This window comes from Ambystoma mexicanum, chromosome 9 (assembly GCF_040938575.1).
Source record: "Ambystoma mexicanum isolate Mex_15411 chromosome 9, UKY_AmexF1_1, whole genome shotgun sequence".
Taxonomy (NCBI): Eukaryota; Metazoa; Chordata; class Amphibia; order Caudata; family Ambystomatidae; genus Ambystoma; species Ambystoma mexicanum.
The window spans coordinates 187,543,393-187,562,308 of NC_090931.1; the positions used below are offsets into that span (position 1 = coordinate 187,543,393).

General features: G+C 44.5%; 1 protein-coding gene and 1 long non-coding RNA gene across 4 annotated transcripts in view; one reads left to right on the forward strand and one right to left on the reverse strand.

Annotated features, from left to right (window-relative positions):
• The window catches only part of LOC138487849 (uncharacterized), a 291,561-nt gene that overhangs the window by 149,334 nt on the left and 123,311 nt on the right, over positions 1-18,916 (reverse strand). The gene's annotated exons all lie outside the window — the stretch shown is intronic.
• Positions 1-18,916, forward strand: part of SCN2B (sodium voltage-gated channel beta subunit 2) — a 132,345-nt gene that overhangs the window by 82,819 nt on the left and 30,610 nt on the right. The gene's annotated exons all lie outside the window — the stretch shown is intronic.

An 18,916-nucleotide genomic window follows, 5' to 3' on the forward strand; every position in this document is an offset into this window, starting at 1 on the left:
TCAGTCAAATGCATGCAATGCACCCTTCTCCCCATTCGCCAACCCCCCACGTCCAGCATCACCCCATCAGTCCATCATTCAAATAGATTCCCTGTGGCAGTTTTCCTTCTAACTTGTCTCCATCCGCGTTATGCCCTCCGTTGTTCCACCGTGATGCCTTTTCTGCTTTCCCCATCCTTCAGGCACCTGGTGTCCAGTATCCGCCATTCATTAGTTTATACTCCCTTCTCCCCTGTCCCCGTCCTCTAGGCACCTCCTGTCTGACAGAACCTCTATGGCTCCATCATTTCCAAAATACCCCAGGCCCCCTTCTCCACTTTGTCGTACTCTGGGCACCTCGGGCCTAATATTCCCTACATTACTTCATTATATCCAGTACACCACTGGCTCCCTTCTCCCCCATTCTCCAGGCAACTCCTGCCAGACATAACCTCTATATTGCCAACATTTCCAATATACGTCAGACTATCTTCTCCCCTGTCCCCATACTCTAGGCATTTCATGTCCAGTATTCCTTACATTATATCCAGTAAGCCACCGGCTCCCTTCTCCCCTGTCCCCATTCTCCAGGCAACTCCTGCCAGACATAACCTCTGTATTGCCAACATTTCCAATATATGTCAGACTCTCTTCTCCCCTGTCCCCATACTCTAGGCATTTCATGTCCATTATTCCTTACATTATATCCAGTAAGCCACCGGCTTCCTTCTCTCCCGTCACCATTCTACAGGCAACTCCTGCCAGACATAACCTCTATATTGCCAACATTTCCAATATACGTAAGACTCTCTTCTCCCCTGTCCCCATACTCTAGGCATTTCATGTCCATTATTCCTTACATTATATCCAGTAAGCCACCGGCTCCCTTCTCCCCTGTCCCCATTCTCCAGGCAACTCCTGCCAGACATAACCTCTATTAAGCCAACATTTCCAATATACGTAAGACTCTCTTCTCCCCTGTCCCCATACTCTAGGCATTTCATGTCCAGTATTCCTTACATTATATCCAGTAAGCCACCGGCTTCCTTCTCCCCTGTCCCCATTCTCCAGGCAACTCCTGTCAGACATAACCTCTATTATGCCAACATTTCCAATATACGTCAGACTCTCTTCTCCCCTGTCCCCATACTCTAGGCATTTCATGTCCAGTATTCCTTACATTATATCCAGTAAGCCACCGGCTCCCTTCTCCCCTGTCCCCATTCTCCAGGCAACTCCTGCCAGACATAACCTCTATTATGCCAACATTTCCAATATACGTCAGACTCTCTTCTCCCCTGCCCCCATACTCTGGCATTTCATGTCCATTATTCCTTACATTATATCCAGTAAGCCACCGGCTCCCTTCTCCCCCGTCCACATTCTCCAGGCAACTCCTGCCAGACATAACCTCTATATTGCCAACATTTCCAATATACGTAAGACTCTCTTCTCCCCTGTCCCCATACTCTGGCATTTCATGTCCAGTATTCCTTACATTATATCCAGTAAGCCACCGGCTCCCTTCTCCCCTGTCCCCATTCTCCAGGCAACTCCTGCCAGACATAACCTCTTTTATGCCAACATTTCCAATATACGTAAGACTCTCTTCTCCCCTGTCCCCATACTCTGGCATTTCATGTCCAGTATTCCTTACATTACTCCATTACATCCAATACTTCCCAGGCTCCCTTCTCCCTGTCTCCACATGGCAGGCACTTCATGCTGGACATGACCTCTGTTGCTCCCTCATTTCGAATACACCACAAGCTCCCTGCTCCCCTCTTCCTCTACTCTAGACACATCATGCCCAGTATCACCAGCATTGCAATATCCTTTCGAATACACCCCAGCATCCTGTCTTTCCTCTCTTACTCCACCCTCCTGCCATCAATCCATCATTTAAATGCCCACAAATATCCCACTTGTGTCCATCATCCCCTCAATTACACCGCCATTTCCAATCTACCCTGGGCCCCTTTCTCCCCTCTCCATCTTCTACCCGCCTCATGTCCAGTGTCAGCTCCAACATTCCCAATATACTTCATTCTCCCCACTTCTCTTCTTTCCCCATTCCCTGCTCCTCTCCGGTATCCAGCCTTTTTATGGAAAATGTTTCACTGCAGTATTTCTTTTTAACCAAATTCTTTGCTGCGAAAATATGCAAGGGGTACTTGGGTAAGGCAATATGGTATGGGCAGAGAGTGAGGAGTAGGTGGGGCGAGTGGGTACTCTCCTATTTCCTTACTCTTTATATCCTCCTTTTACCACCCTCTTCTCCATTTACCACCCTCTTCTCCTCCTTTTACTGCCCTCTTCTCCTTTTACCTCCCTCTTCTCCTCCTTTTACTACCCTCTTCTTATTTTACTATGTTCTTCTCCTCATTTCAGTACCCTCTTCTCTTCCTTTTACTACCCTCTGCTCCTCCTTTTACTACCCTCTTCTCCTCATTTACCTGCCTCTTCTCCTCATTTTACGACCCTCTTCTCTTCCTTTTGCTACCCTCTGCTCCCCCTTTTACTACCCTCTTCTCCTCATTTTATCAACCTCTTTTCCTCATTTTACTACCATCTTCTCCTCATTTTACTGCCCTCTTCTCTTCCTTTTAATACCCTCTGCTCCTCCTTTTACTATCCTGTGCTCCTATTTTACTACTCTCTGCTCCTCCTTTTACTAGACTCTGCTCCTGTTTTACTACCCTCTTCTCTTCCTTTTACTATCCTCTGCTCCTATTTTGCTACCCTCTGCTCCTCCTTTTACTACACTCTGCTCCTGTTTTACTACCCTCTTCTCTTCCTTTTGCTACCCTCTGCTTTCCCTTTTACTACCCTCTTCTCCTCATTTTACCAACCTCTTTTCCTCATTTTACTACCATCTTCTCCTCATTTTACTGCCCTCTTCTCTTCCTTTTAATACCCTCTGCTCCTCCTTTTACTATCCTGTGCTCCTATTTTACTACTCTCTGCTCCTCCTTTTACTAGACTCTGCTCCTGTTTTACTACCCTCTTCTCTTCCTTTTACTATCCTCTGCTCTTATTTTACTACCCTCTTTTCTTCCTTTTACTATCCTCTGCTCCTATTTTACTACTCTCTGCTCCTCCTTTTACTAGACTCTGCTCCTGTTTTACTACCCTCTTCTCTTCCTTTTACTATCCTCTGCTCCTATTTTACTACCCTCTGCTCCTCCTTTTACTACACTCTGCTCCTGTTTTACTACCCTCTTTTCTTCCTTTTACTATCCTCTGCTCTTATTTTACTACCCTCTTTTCTTCCTTTTACTATCCTCTGCTCCTATTTTACTACCCTCTGCTCCTCCTTTTACTACACTCTGCCCCTATTTTACTACCCTCTTCTCTTCCTTTTACTATCCTCTGCTCCTATTTTACTACCCCCTGTTCCTCCTTTTAATACCCTCTGCTCATGTTTTACTACCATCTTTTCTTCCTTTTACTACCCTCTTCTCCTCTTTCCTCATCCCTCAGCCCATCCCCATTCCATGCATCGATTTCTGCGCTTTGTGCCAGTCCACTTAAACATTCGAAATGGAATCTTCTGTCTTCGCTCACCACCCCCCCCCCGAGTCCCCCAACCCCTCCCCCACACTATTTATCGAACGGCATTGCAACCCATTATCCTCAGGGTCGTCCAGTGGCCAGGAAGTCAGGAAGCCAGGAAGTTGCTTTTTGCACCACTGCTGTCCTGCAGGCGCCACTCCATGCCAAGCTAGTGATGGTGGGTGAGGCACATTGAGTCTGGGTGCGCTTTCGCGGCTCGCCACATGGACACATTTTTACAACACTGTGTAAAGCACCCAACATGAATACATAAACCCCCGAGAAAGAGAAGAGCAGACACTGGACCAAAAAGCAACACATTGGGCCTGATTCAAAAAGGGTTTTTTTGTAAAACAAATTAGCAGATGCCTTGGGCAAATCTTTGTCAATGGCTTTTGCTTATTAGCAGCTCGAATGAGCTGAAGACATGTCCAGATTTGCTCCAGTTGTTTGCTGTGTTAATCAGCTGTAAGAGACCTGATGCAAATCCGTAGTCACTCTCATCTCCTAGTGTGCATCACTGTACTTCTTTCTAAACAGGCTCCTTGAGGGCAGATTCTCAAAAGCAAAAGCAAATAAAAATAGACCAGATGATGCAGCTTTTTTTTTTTAAACTAGATTTAGAAATGCGCAGGGCATCTTATTCTGAAAGGTGGGCGGCACATTTTAGTGGCGGTGGGCAGCAGTGCATATGATGCTCTCACCAGCCCCTTTTAATAAGCTCCTGGCACTAATGCATGGCAGGGTTCCAGCACCCAAGTGTGCACTGGGAGCACATTGCACAGTGAAAGGGGGTCCAAATTGGGAGCTCTCCCGTCCCCTGCACACTATTCGACGGTTATCAATACTTTAATAATTCAAGCAATGGTCTCTATTTCAAATGTAAACAACACTGATTATTCATTTCATAAAGGATGATAGTTTAATGTAAACAATTATCAATGTCAAACACAACACTGATTATTCATTTCATAAAGGATGATAGTTTAATGTAAACAATTATCAATGTCAAACACAACACTGATTATTCATTTCATAAAGGATGATAGTTTAATGTAAACAACAACTATTATCTTTGTAGTGCAGATACAAAGTCCCACATAAACGGTTTGTGTGATCGATTCCAATTTTGCATGTATAAAGTTCAAGTTAAACGGCTGACGCGTTTCGAGTTTAGCAACTCTTCTTCTTGAGCCAAAGTTGAACTGTACGGTAACGATATAGAAGAAATTCTATAAGTATTATGCTTGCCCATCAACAATTAGTCAACAAATTCCCTCAAAGGACTCAATCTATTCTTAGGGGCTGCAGGTGAAACATATTCGAGAAATTATAACATATTTTACACAAATGTTAGAAATGATTAAGTGAATTGAGAAGAGATGAATTGAAAAAGGGTACACTGATTTCAAACATTGTATAGCATTGTGCTTATTATGGCAACAAGGATGTCTGATAGTGCGGCAAGTCCAGTCTCTGTGCATCTAATGAGGGTGGGTTCACTCCTCTTAAACATGCTGTTCATTCAAGTAATGATGGGTTAGCTCAGGTTGGAGCGGGACACCTGACTACTGATATACTCCCTAGGTCTCTGTCCCCAATTTCCACTTACACTTGTCACAGTGTTATGCTATTGCCCTACGACCACACGGCCATGGTAAAGTATTATACTTATAATTAAGGCATACCTTAATATGAGTGCCTTTGGGGCTTCTTGTAGGAGTATTCAATTCCTGTGTTCTAGGTGCTATGTTCAACACAACTGTATAGCTATCGTATCTTGAAGCACGGGTCCTCTTATGAGTGAAACAGCATCGAGTATATTAAAGTGGAGCATTAATATATATCTCATGGACCTTACTGCATCTATGCTTAACTAGACAAGTCTCACCAGTTTATGGAGTGCGCAATTTTCGGTTTCAATTCGGCAGGTTGAAAAAAATCCACTGTGTTCTAGCGCCCTTCCGCTGCTAGTCTTTATGTGGTTTTCCGTCTTTGGTACTGGCTCAGCTCATGTGTAATGGTGTAATCTAGAGAGAAATATTTATCCAGTGCTAAGTCACTTGGTTTTATACTATTCAAATGGGCGATCTCATTTCCTAAATCTCTGTACATGTATCCCTCGTCTTACCTATACGGCTGGAAGACTGTGTCTGATGACGCAGCATCCAAGATTCACTGTCTCCTGTGTTCGCGCTGTGACGGTGATGTGTTTACTCTGGTGATAGTACTCAGGTGTCCCGCTCCAACCTGAGCTAACCCATCATTACTTGAATGAACGGCATGTTTAAGAGGAGTGAACCCACCCTCATTAGATGCACAGAGACTGGACTTGCCGCACTATCAGACATCCTTGATGCCATAATAAGTACAATGTTATACAATGTTTGAAATCAGTGTACCCTTTTTCAATTCATCTCTTCTCAATTCACTTAATCATTTCTAACATTTGTGTAAAATATGTTATAATTTCTCGAATATGTTTCACCTGCAGCCCCTAAGAATAGATTGAGTCCTTTGAGGGAATTTGTTGACTAATTGTTGATGGGCAAGCATAATACTTATAGAATTTCTTCTATATCGTTACCGTACAGTTCAACTTTGGCTCAAGAAGAAGAGTTGCTAAACTCGAAACGCGTCAGCCGTTTAACTTGAACTTTATACATGCAAAATTGGAATCGATCACACAAACCGTTTATGTGGGACTTTGTATCTGCACTACAAAGATAATAGTTGTTGTTTACATTAAACTATCATCCTTTATGAAATGAATAATCAGTGTTGTGTTTGACATTGATAATTGTTTAAATTTGAAATAGAGACCATTACTTGAATTACTAAATTATTGATAACGTCGAATGACGGTATAATAAATAGTGTGCAGGGGATGGGAGGGCTCCCAATTTGGATCCTCTTTTCTTGTTTTGCTTCTATGTACCAGTGGGCTTGTGCCAGGTCCACTTTTCCTCCCCTGAACCTTAAACTGGTAATCGAAGATAGAAATCAAGTTTGAAAAACACTTCTCTACAAACCGTGGAGTGCTCCAGCAACCTTTTTTCACAAGACCATTGCATAGTGACAGGCCCTTAAAAGTTCCTTTCATTATGAAAAGCAAAAAAAAGTTTCTATCACTGTTTGAGGGATAGATATACAAGTTGAAGAGCAGCAGTTCCTACTGGTGCCGTTCCACTTCAAAGAAATGCAATGCAGGGTCAGGAAAGACCCTGTCATGATTTGCACATCCGCCCGTGCCTCTTCCAAACAGGCAGAGGGGGATGTGTTTCATTTCTGCACATTTCAAAGCAGACCCCATGTCTAAATTCGGGATTCACATGGAAATTAGCATACATGCCCCTTTCTTGCACAAATGAGCAAAGGGCACGGGAAAGTGTGAGAAAATGACTGCTGCTCTGCAGGAGCACAGGCATGAAGATTGGCTAAACCACCGACTCAGCCCCACACTACTACTAAACCAGCAGTGAGCCCAATCATAAAGGAGAAACAGGGGCATTCCAAAAAGTATACCTCCTTCCGCGATTTTGGTCGCAAAGGCCGAGGATAGGTTATGTTAGGTGAGAGACGATAACAGGAGCAACCAAAACAACTTAAATACAATGGTTTCCAAATGAAGAATGTCCAATAAAGGCGCTATACATATATACGCATTAAATCAAACGATACAATGCAATCAACTACCTATAAAACACTAAAAAACACCCCTTTCTAAAAGGGCACTTTGGTAGATGACCAACAATGAATAGAAGGGGGGCTTCAAAGTCACTATGTTCCCAGAAGGTGGACTAGTGGGACAGGGCCACTTGAAAGTCCCTTTAAGTCTTGTCTTTGGTGTACCAAAGCGTCAAGCTAGGCCTTTTAGCATCAAACTGGGAGTCTGTGTGCCTTTGGTGCTGGGCCAGTGGTCGAATGAGGGAGTGGTGGTGCCTTGTCTGATTATGCAGTGCTTTTCAGTCGCAATGCATTGTGGGACTAACATGCTGGGGACAGCAGGTAATGTTGGATCAACATCGCTGGATTACTCAGTGGCCTCAGGTGCAGCAAAGCAGACACTGTCCTTCAGCGGGCGAGTGGGCTCGGCTGGCTCAACACGGCATCAGGACACTGCAGCAGTGTTGACTTGGAGCTTGAAGAAGCTGATGACCAGGCAGCAGTGTACAGTTGGGGACAGAAGAGGTCTAGGCAGTTGTTGGATTTGGAGGTGGCAGAGCTTTGGTATCAGCATAGAGTGAAAGTCTGAGGCGCAGAGGCAGTCGGGGTTGGAAAGGACTCTGGCAGTTCACGTGCAGCAGCGTAGATGGCGTCAAAGGTGCCCAAACCAGCGTTCAATTAGTTTGGAGGTGCAAGGGAGTGCCAGAGGTTGCTTCCTTGGTTTTGCGGTTGCTGGAAGACCCGGTCCACTACAAGGAGCTTGTCTGGCACCTAACAGGGATCCTCCAAATGCAGTGAACAGGGTCCTGGTTCCAGTGCAGCCAGCAAAGCTGCAATGGTCCACAGCAGTGCACCCCGAGTGTTCACTGGAGATGGTTAGGGGTGAAGCTCTCCTCTGCCTTGGAAGCTTTCTGTATCCACCTCTATGGCAGAGGACTTTGAAGCAGGCTGTACTCCCAACAGAGGTTCAGTGAATCCTTCTTCTTGTTTTGAGAGTCCACAGATGAATCAAAGAATGAGAGGCCTAGTAAAGGCAAAATATCCCAGGGGTTTGGTGCAACACAAGCATGCTGTAAGGGGCCTAATCCAGGCGGTTGTAACAAGTGCCCTTTGCTTTCTGACATCACACCCAGAGTGCCTTACCCACAGAAAATGGTAGAGCCCTTCTCACAAACCTGGCTAATCCTACTCTGCCCTTTCTGTTTCCTGCTTTAAAGGGACTCCAGTGGTCAGCAACCTGGTGTGAGAGTGGTTTTGTAATGTTCATGCCTCCTTTGAGGCACCAGTTCCTGGAGACCTCCTGGAGAGGATCCTATGCCCTGGAGAAAGATGTTGCCCTTCCCGTACAGGATCAAACAGCAGCATTCTGGCAATTGTTTCACATGGCCGGTGTGGACACAGTCAGATCAGACACCAGCACACGCTATTCCTGTCATAGCTGAGCCCTGCTTCCAGAGCTGACAGCAGTGTCATATCAAATTGCTGTCGCTGTATTATTGTGTGTGCTTTGAAGACTCCAGGTGACAAGCAGGCATGTTATACAATTAACGAGGTATGTGCCACCAGACTTACTACCGCTTACAATTATTAAGTTGTGAATCAGCGTTGTAGAAGATTTAAAAGCTGGCCTGAAGGAGCTTTGTGTTTTAACAGTTGTCAGGAATGAACAATTGACCATTGAACCTGCCCTGTGCCACTGCAGGTCTGGGGCTGAAGGTTTCTATAGACGATCTCAGTAAAGGCACATGTGTGCACTATCATTTTGGTATGGTGCATTTATGAAAGGGGGTTGTCTGATTAGCAAATCTCCCTTTCAGACATTTGAATTACCTGCCTAATTTTATATTGACATTTCTTTTAAAAAGCTAGGGCTTTCACATCCCTGCAGATGGCTATATGTCACAGAAAGGGCATCTGGATGTGCACATCTTTAATGCCCCTGTGAGTAAGGTGCAGTTTTTTTGCAGCAAGTAATGAGATGCGTGAGTGCATCTCATCACTTGGGCAGAAAATTGTTTTGAGAATCTATCTCCTTGAGTTTGGCTGAAAATGTAAATGTTCAGGAAAGCCACTGAAACAGGCAAGTCTCTCGCCTGGAGCATCCTTTGTACTCTCTGGCCATAGGGGAATCTATGTATCGAGATCCCCATGATGCCTTGTGGGATGGCTGTTCCTTAGTAGTTTACAAGATGGCGTGAGGTGGCGCCACATAACTTAATACCTGTGCGCCTGCCACCTTACCTCCTTACCCTGATCCCCCACATCGTATCATCTCAGCAGCTGTCCTCTGCAGCACTTGCCTCCGCTTCCTGCACCCGTGGAGGCTTGCACTTACCTTTCAATGCACTTCAATTGCTGCTCACCCACGAAGCACAACAGCACCTATCCCATTCCCTCCCCCTTCTGCACTTGCACGTTCTGAATACTCACAAGGCATAGTATGTTCGTCCTCCCCTCTTCATTATTCTCCTCTTATATTTATTACTTTTATGTATTGTAATGTTAATGATCTATCATCCGCTCTCCCCTTGCTGTTGCCCTGTGGGCGCTTTGAAACAGTATTTGCTTCCTGTAAAAGCCCCTAGCAAGCGAACAATAAATAAATAAATACATCCTTTTGGCAGGAGAACTATGGCTGTTGTGGACTTGGGGGTGGTGAGTAGGGCTGAAACCAGAATGCCCTCTGAACTTTGAGTACTAGACTTAGTAAACGTGAGTAACCTTCTTTTACGCCTATGACAGATTGTAGTCCAAAGGACAGGTTACCCGAGTTACAAAGTCCAAATAATTCAGCAAAAACCAAGAACAACGAAAATTAAGACGTCAAAATAATGCTTTCTGAAAATACTACACTAAAAATGAAGAATGCAAAATTAAGAATGAAAAATTAAGATGGCTTTGAAATGTAATTAACAAACATAAAATACATCAAATAAAAAAGAAAAATACTTCTACTTGGGACAAGCTTGGTTGAGAGGGAAACGTCCCAACATATCATATATATATATATATATATATATATATATATATATATATATATATATATATATATATATATATATATATATATATATATATATAATGCTGAATACGCTTTTACTGCGCATTCGGCGTTATATAAACTGCTGAATCCGAAAATACTGAACTAGGTGAGTGAGGGTTGCAGGGGTGTCCCCCGCACACCTAGTTCAGTATTTTCAGATTTGGGGGTTGCGGGGGTCCCCCTTATGACTTCAAAGGGAGGCGGGGGGAAAACAACAAAAACGGAAGAGTTTGATTTGCAAAATGCGATCAAGTCGGGATTCGGAATGTTGCAACTCGAGCTTTTGGGATTCGTTCTTTTAACGTACATCTGCTTGGAGCAGGATAGAATTGGTTCCAGAGCTGGAGAGGTAACCAAGGTAGTAGAGTTTTCCCCTCATTTTAAAAGTAAACCTTCCCTTATGCAAACAATTAAGTGTAGAAAGAGGAGTAATCAGGGGGTGGTCGATGGTGGAGGCAAACAGGGCGATTACCACCATATTACTGAATAAGTAATAAACCAATCCTAAAGGTTAAAACAAATGCAGATACTTGGACATAATTTCCTTTGTTTTTTCGAAAAAAAAAGTTCAGCATTCATTTAGCTAATTTTGATGTCTTCTTTTACAATGCCTTTGCCTTTGTTTTTTTGTGTGACTTTCGCTGTAAAGTGCGTTTATGTTTCAATTCCTTTTGACCACTTGTAACTTAGAACTGTGCCTATTAGAACTCTTCGAGATGCAGTGACAAGAGCTTAGCTGTAGTTCTAGACACACAGTTACATAGGACTAATTGGCACAACTGAGCAGGTGCTCACACATGTGCATCCAAAGTATCATCTCTAGAGGCCATGCAACATGGCCCACATGTCTCCCCTACAGACCCCATAAAGAGGGCTGCATTTCTGGAATGCGGTGCTCTTTGAACGTTTCTGCAGGTGCAATTGCACAGAGAGTGACAGAAAGCTAACAAACACAGCTGAGCGTATTGACCTCGGCACTGTAAATCCCAGCATACGCCACAACCACAGTGTGTGATGGGGAATAAGGAAGAAGATAGGAGGTGAATGTTCCTGGTTGATGTGGAAATCTGACATGCTCTTGATGGCGATGGCTGGATTGTTGCTGAATGCCACTTATTTTCCAGACTCACATTTCTTTCTGCAGCCGAAAGAGCACATAAAATGTTGCACAGGTGTTGGGGGACGGATGGAGAGGAAAATATCTTGGAGGCCACTGCTTTGGAGAGAGGTTTGTCAATATAGTGAATCACACTCATGTCTCTCCGAGTGTTTCAGATGGACCCGAAGCTGGTTTTCGCCGTTTTCTGAGCAATCCTCCTTCACCAGAGTGAAGTTTTGGTCAAGTCTGTCAAAGCTGTACTAACCACAGGGTTGGACTACAATGAAGCCTCCTAAGTAGCAGCTGACTGGCTTTGTAACAACACCTTATCCTGTATCTTCATTATTTGGGTGGGGGATTTTGTACTTTGCATTTCCAGGTATGATGAGCAAACTGTGACCGAAAGAGTGTTTGCAGCGTTCCATGATATGCAGGAGAAAATGTCACGTGACCTTTGTAAACAAGTTGATCGAAGAGAAATGTCCCTGGAGATATGTTAAGTGGAAGAACAAGGCCACGAGCGTAAATGTGATCGCTCTTAGAAAAGGGTTATTAATAATAGATTCCTCGTATGTCTTAAGAATATACATTAGAGCTTCCTGAAAAGTGCCTGTTTATGAAGTGCACTAAAAGGATGACCCTTTGACAACACTAGCGTATCAATTTCTATATAGCTGTACAGGCCATGTGACTGGGCAGGGTTAGAAGATTATCAGAGGGGCAAATGGCTGCATGAAGCAGATGCAGCCTGTAAACTGAGAGGGCGTCTTAGCTTTTGTGTAAATCCTTGCAGCAAATTACCTTTTTGTGGATCTAAAAATCAAGTAAACAAAACAGTTTAATGCTTAATTTATTGCAAAATGTATTTAACACCAGAGATTAATTACCACAGTCTCAGAACTTGGTGTGTTAGGAAACATAAGGGTGTCGGTCCTAAAAATAAACGAGTCACCTGTCTCAGAGCTGTCTAATCACTTTTGCAGAAGACCAATTTATTCCAAACATTGTCCAACACAGAGGGCAATGAACAAGTCAAAGACACAAGGGCAAATGAGAGATTATCTGACCATAGCATTGGTTTAATGGGCAGAGTTTAGTTAAGTTCTTGGAATCGTTTTCACCAGTGATAGCCTCTGATAAGGTCTTTCAGAGGTTTTTGAAAATCTGTGGTTCGTTGCTTTTAAGTGTGATAATTTCTTTGTGGCTATGACCTTCCGCCTCTGGATAGATTCCTCGGCTCACCTTTAATAGGTGTCCAGTGAAAAAGCTGCCAACAGAAATGTAGTCAGTGAATAAATCGCAGTGAAAATACCTCTACAGTGAAAAAGTCACCAAGCAAAACCTAGTAAAAAAATGTTGCTAAAAAGTAGCGAAAAATGCAGTGCTGCTAGGGTTTCGTGAGCTTGTGCTTGCCTGGTTTAGGGTTCAGGTAGGGTTATGGTAAGGCTGGGGCTAATAGAATAATGGTTCTGGGTAAATGCTAAAGAAAGGAATAGGGAGGTTGGAGTGGCCTGGTGATGTACGCCTAGGATAGGGGTTAGTATAAACCTAGTTGTTAGTGCAGTGTAGAGTAAGAATTTGGTTAATAATAATAACTTGTCATTTATATAGCGTTTTTGTCCAAAATGCTTTACATACATATTTTATAAAATTATTATTACCCAATCTAAATTGGTACTTATTTTATTAACTGTGGTTGACCTTGCTGGGATTCGAACCGGAAACACAGAGATTGCATCAGTGCTGAGCTTTCATACTAGCTAATGGTATATTTTAGAGTTATGGTTAGGCTAAGGCTAGGATTAGAGCAAGGTTTTGGGTTAGGGAAGGGCTATGGAATTATTGGTGAGCTGGTGATGGAGTTGGAGTTAGGTTGACTGTTCATTTTCTATTCATTTGGTGCTTTGTATTGACTGATAAGTAAATCAAATAGTCTAGCACACTGAAGGGTTGGTGTTAGTTAAGAGTTTAGGGTAGAATAAGGATTTAAGTAGACATAGGCGAAGGTTTAGGACTGAAGTTAGGGTGGTTGTGGAGGGTTTGGCCCATTGTTAGGATTTCAGAATTGTAACTTTCTGTAATTAAAAATAGCCTTTTGGCGACCTTATCACTGGCAGTATTTTCACACTTTTCATTGCTTGTCTTGAATGACTACATTTTTAAAACCCTTTATGCTGACTACTTTTTCACACGACTACATTTTCCTGGGGACATTTTCACATAGAACCCTTTTATAGTGAGGTCAAAGAGCAAGGCTGATAGTCTATACGAGGCAGAGGACTGCCAGAGCAAACAGGCAACCCTGGCCTAAAGAAAGGTGAATGATTGAGCGGCACACAGCTGGTGTGTGTTTCTTTTTAAATAATAGCTTTCATTTGAGAAAACAGGTGTGGTGGGAAAAATAGTGGGAAAAAAAGAGCCGAACACCGGGGGCTCCTTTTTCTTTTTGTGGAGCCCTTGCCTGATTCTTAGTCCCAACATATAAGTTTTACAAGAGTAGTCACAGCTGGGAGACTGAGCCAGTGGACCTGCTTTGCCAGGATGGCCATGAGAGAGGGGAAGAGGGGTCACATCACTTCTGGTTCTGAAGTCTTCTCAGAAAATAGGAACATTTCAACGTATGCAGAGCCTGAAGTGGACACCGGAACCAAGGCCGGGAAATCATTTGAGCCCTGCTAGCCTCCAAAGTCAAGAGGATGACAAAAGTCTCCTTTCCAGAGAGGAACGCGTGACCTTACGGAAGGTGCTTTGTAGGGGACCTGTGTAGTATTTAGTATGAGGCCGTGACTTGATCCCCCAAGGATCGTACGTGGTGTGTCACCAATTTGTAGGGATAGATTTGTGCCCGGCTAGCAAATGGGGCATAATATAAGCAGATGAAGCCAATTTCCGATTTGTCAAAGCTCATTTTGAATACTGAGGTGGCATTGAATTGTTTTAAAGGACCCCACCATCTCTTCTGAGCTCTAATCTTGCCGGCTTTGTTTACCAAAACATTGTCCACCAAATGGCTCTGTTTAGGTGGATGTCCACCAAAGGATTATCACATAACTAGAAGAAGTTCTATTACAAGTTCAAAAAACAAGGGAACACCTTTGCTTTATATAACCCTGGGTCAACAATGAATCAAAGACAAACCTGCCCACTCTTATTCTCGACGCTGGTTACCTATAGTTCACAAAAGCCCACGTGATAATGGTGAGTCAATGCCCATAACAGCCGCGGCATTCTGAGGTACCCACAGAGAATTAGACTCGGGAGGATAGCTCGGGAGGATAGCTCAGGGGCAACGTGCCCGCCTTGGTAGCAAGACGACACGGAGCAGCACAGGTTCGATCCCCGGGTCCGCGCTTAGAAACCTCTGGGTATTAAGCACGTTATAAATAACCTATAATATCAGATCATACCAAGGACTTCCAGGCAGCCAGGACGAAGGCACTTGTGGGATTGTTGATCTCTTGGCATTGTCAATTAGCCACCTATTTATTTATTTATTTCATTTGCATAGCGCGCATACAACCCGTAGGCACCTGCGTCAATAGCGCCGAAGTGAAATACACAAAAAGAGGGACAGCGCATAGACTGCCCACTAGGGATGGGATAAGGATGGAAACATTTCTCAAGCTGTAGAACCCAACAGTTAAAGTAAAATGGGGTGTGTTTAAGCTCCACAGTCATTTCAAGAATACAGCTGGTTTCTAGGTTTGCTGAGGCAGCACCAGGTGCTATGTAGCTCCAAAGTGTACCCTTCTAGTCAGTGTTCAGACAACAGGGTTTCCTTCAGCACAGGTTCAGCATCCAGATGTGGACTCGTCACCCGGGGCCAGGCTAGAAGCATCATCAAAGGTCAGAGAAGATCTCGTCCAGGTGCCAAGTCCCAAACCTCATGCAAGGGGAGGCGGCACACAGGGAAGGCCTGCGCCTATAAGAGATGGATGCAGGATTACTATTCCTGAAGGAGCTGCTGAGAGACGGATCTAAAAGCGTGTGCCCCACGCTCTTAAACGACAAGGCAGCGTCCATCGATGAGAGACGCATCATTTCAAACAGGGGACCTCAGCGGGTTCTCCTCCAATATGAGAGCTGGTTATCTTAACACAATCTCCTTACTGCAGCCCTTCATTGTGCAGCTACCAGCAGGACAGCGGCAGAGTAATAATATTTTGTTTTTTTATATAGCGCTATAATCTAAAGCGCTTTACATAGGACATATTTACATACATTACTATTATTACCCAATCGAAATTGGTACTCATTTATGGACCTCGGAAGGGTGAAAGGCTGAGTTGTCCTTGCCGGGAGTGTACCTGCGACCTGTAGATCAAACACAGATCACAGTAACAATCGTTTAACTCGCTGAGCCATCTTACCGGTTACCATTGAGGGATGAGGGAGGCAAAGGAAGCCAGAAGAAGTGCTCTGGATAATGTGTGTGGAGGGAGACAAAAGTGGGTAAAACAGTCGTCGCAAGGGTATCCCGGTGTAACGCGCAGAGGAGAACGTGCAGGGCACAAACAGAAAGGCAAGCATTTTGTATCGCCCGTAATGTGAGGATTATGGATTGGCCCCAGCTTTGTTGAGTGATATCAGGGATTTAAAAAAAGGAATTGATGTTCCGGGAGGTGGGGTCCACACAGAAAGGTGGTAGGCAAAGTGAGGGAGCTGGGCAGGGGTACACTGCATCCAGGGGTGCAGAAAGCCACATGTTCGACGGCAGTGAAGATGGGGCCGGTTTGATGAAGGGCCATTCAAAGAACCGCAGTGATGAGATGACCACTCTTACACCAGGATGTTATCCAAACCAACACTGGACAATGAATCGCCCCCTGCTTCTCATTGTGCAGAGGTAAGTATCTCCTTGACCATGCTGTAGCTAGCTCGTTTCCAGTCAGAGATGTGCTATTCATTATTGAAGAGGGCACATGAAACAGGAAGAGAACACTTCACTCCAATTCTGACAGGATACACTACTTCATACAAGGCATTTTCCAAAAGGGAGACACATCATTAGGCTTGACTCGCATTTTCAGTGATAATGCACAGCTTTGTCTTGGCTAGGGAGCGCCCCACTGTACTCGTAAACAAAACAGCTTTCTATGTTCGCCGTCAGCAAATCAAATGCTGTCTTAATCAAGTGTGAGGACATCTGCAGAAGTAGTACGAATTTCCTCCAACATCATACAGAAACCTATTGCTACTTGGAAATGATGGAGTGCATTCCTTTGAGTCTCTGGGTAGCAAAACACCTCATATACATCAAAATGGGGCCCCCTGAGCTTTTAATAGAAAAAATGCAGTTAAATGACTTGTCAGGACGACTTATATTTACTGGAGGTCACTGCAGCCAAATGCTGTGGCCATTTTTATAACATACCATTAAATCCAACTGTTCCTTTAGCTAAAACCAGTCATTTGAAAATGGTGCACAATGGGTGATTCCCGCTGTGAGGATGAGATTTGATTTTTCACAAATGTGCCGCTGTAAACGGATGTACGTTAAAATAACGTAGGACGAAAAGATCGAATTGCAATTCCATCTTGCCGTTTTTTATTTAAATGTCCCCCGCAGAGGTGTCGCTGGGGGAGAGGGCTAAGGGGGCTATAGCCCCTGATCTTTTGGTTGTAGCCCCAGATAGAATCTCAGGAGCTACAGACAAAAGGCTAGCTAGCCCCCAGTCCCGACAGTTCCGACATCAGCGTAGCCCCGGGTCTTTTCCAGACCTGGTCCCCCGGATTCACTTTCATGAATGCGGGGGCCACCTCCACAGCCCCCGAATCAGAAAATACCAAAGTAGGAGTGCGGTAGAACCCCCCCAACCCCTGCACTCCTACCTCGGAATTTTCATGATTTTATATACATGGCAAATGCGGGAAAACCATGTGTACGGTCTTCTGGATACGACCTTTTGGGTCGATACCACTGTAAACACTGTGTTAACATTTTGGTGAAATATGAAAGAAAACAAGTGGCGCACCAGATCGTCTCATACTCCTGCGCAGGCTTAAGTGTGAGTAAAGTGCTTGCAGAGCCTCCGAAGACGTGGAAGTGAACGCGCGGTACCAGGACCTCACGCTGTGCTTGGTGACGGCCATAAGGTGGGTAGTGACAATGGGCACCTACAAGTGAATCAATCTAAAATAGCAGTTGCTTGTTCCTGGAGTGTTTGAGGAGGCGCTGAAAAGAACTGTTGCATTTTCTATTTTCGGGCCCTACGGTGTTGAAGCGCAGCAAGCACAGGGCTTTGTGATAACCCTGAGAAAAGAAACATTTCCATAAAATCGTGCAGCGCAATCCAGTAGAAGGGACTTGCTGACAATGAAAGAGGGAACTTGACGGCCATTTTATATGTGACCCGGAAGTACAGTGGTCCCAGGGAGGCACGTCGACAGCATTTCATTAGTGATTGAGTGATAAAGAGGGGTTTCACTCGAGTTATTCACTTTTCCAATAAATGAGCAAAGCTGATTGAGATACCAGGTCAAAAGGATCAGTGGCATTCGGGTGGAAAGTGTCAGCAGAAAAGACGTCTGCTGCCTGCAGACTGAAGCTGTGAAGTTCCAACTCATAAGGGGCCTGCTATTTTAAGAGGAAAAGGAGACATGGCGACAGTGATCGAAGTGAGCGGGAACGGTCGGGAGCGGTGTTCAACTACTTTTATTTTTATCTGTTCACCATTCCTCTACTTTTTATGACCATATTCACCATTCTATATAGAGGATTTGACCATTAATGTCCCTGTGAAAGTGTAAAGTCGTAATAGGAGCCTTAGTTACTAGTTACTTAGACTATTGCAATGCCCCGGCCGCAACACCGTGTCACATGTTGCACTATGCTTCCACCTACTCCCTTCCCTGGCGAGGCCACGGTTCCACTACTTTGTTCGGTACACTTTTACTACTGTGCAACACTGTGTCACATATTGCACTATGATTCCGCCTACCCTCTCCCCCCGCCGAGACCAGTTCCACTGCTTTGTTTGGTGCACTTTTACCACTGCGCAACACCTTGTCACATGTTGCACTTTGCTTCCGCCTACCCTCTCCCCTGCCGAGGCCACAGTTCCACTGCTTTGCTCGGTGCACTTTGACCACTGCGCAAACCTGTGTCACATGTTGCACTATGATTCTGCCTACCCTCTCCCCCGCCGAGACCAGTTCCACTGCTTTGTTTGGTGCACTTTTAGAACTGCGCAACACTTTGTCACATGTTGCACTATGTTTCTGTCTTCTCTTTCCGCCGCCGAGACCAGTTCCACTGCTTTGTTCGGTGCACATTTACCACTGTGCAACACTGTGTCACATGTTGCACTATGCTTCCGCCTACCCTCTTCCCTGCCCAGGCCACAGTTCCACTGCTTTGTTCGGGGGACTTTTACCACTGCATGGCAAGGGGTACATCAGCAATGCTTTCTTCATGTAAGTGGCCTGCACAGAGAAGATATTCTGCTAAGGGGGTGTATCTGTAGCGGACGTCGGGCACAGTGCTAGGCACAGTAATTGCTAAGGGCAACACATTGGGCCCAGATTTGATGGTGAACACTTCATGCCAAACTTCATATTTTAGTCCAGCCCAA